Source organism: Arachis duranensis, chromosome 1, assembly GCF_000817695.3.
Source record: "Arachis duranensis cultivar V14167 chromosome 1, aradu.V14167.gnm2.J7QH, whole genome shotgun sequence".
Lineage (NCBI taxonomy): Eukaryota > Viridiplantae > Streptophyta > Magnoliopsida > Fabales > Fabaceae > Arachis > Arachis duranensis.
The window spans coordinates 60,270,911-60,271,749 of record NC_029772.3 but is presented as its reverse complement, the minus strand read 5'-3'; positions in this window follow the sequence as shown (position 1 = coordinate 60,271,749).

Sequence of the window (839 nt, the reverse complement as noted above, 5' to 3'; positions counted from 1 at the left end):
GGGTATCTCAGGGATCTCTTGATTTGCAGTCAAATGTTCTACCACTGAGCTATAAACCCTTTAGATGAGTCTTTCCATCTCCCATGACTCGGAGGTAGAAGCTTTTTGTCTTTCCTTTTTCTCTTTTTTTTTCTTCTTTTTTTTTTTTTGAGGTTTCTCTGTATTGTTGATTTTTAGTTTCTCTTGACTTCCTCTTCAGAGTCTTTTCAGGTTCAGGATAAGCTTCAACAAGAGTGCCTTTTTCCTTGTTCCTGCTCATATGAAAGAGAAGAGGAAAAGAAAAGGAAGAGGAATCCTCTATGTCACAGTAAGGAGGATCCTTATTATTAGTAGAAGAAGAAAGGGGATAATGGAAGGAGAGGGATGAATAGTCTGTATAAAGAGTAAGGATAGGGGAGGTGATAAGAGATGAAGAGAAGTGTTAGTAAATAAATAAAATAAATAGAAAGAGATGAGGGGGAGAGAAATTCGAAAATAATTTTGAAAAATGGGTTAGTAATTTCGAAAATTAAAGGAAGAAATAAAATTAAAATTAAAATTTGAAACAATTAGTTAATTAAAAAGAATTTTTGAAAAAGAGGGAGGTATTTTCGAAAATTAGAGAGGGAAAAGTAGTTAGGTGGTTTTGAAAAAGATAAGAAACAAACAAAAAAGTTAATTAGTTAGTTGAAAAAGATATTAAAATCAAATTTGAAAAGATAAGAAGATAAGAAGTTAGATAAGATATTTTAAAATCAAATTTTTGAAAAAGATAAGATTTTGAAAAAGATATGATATAAAAGATACAATAAAAAGATATGATAAAAAGATATGATTTTTGAAAAGATAAGATTAAAAAG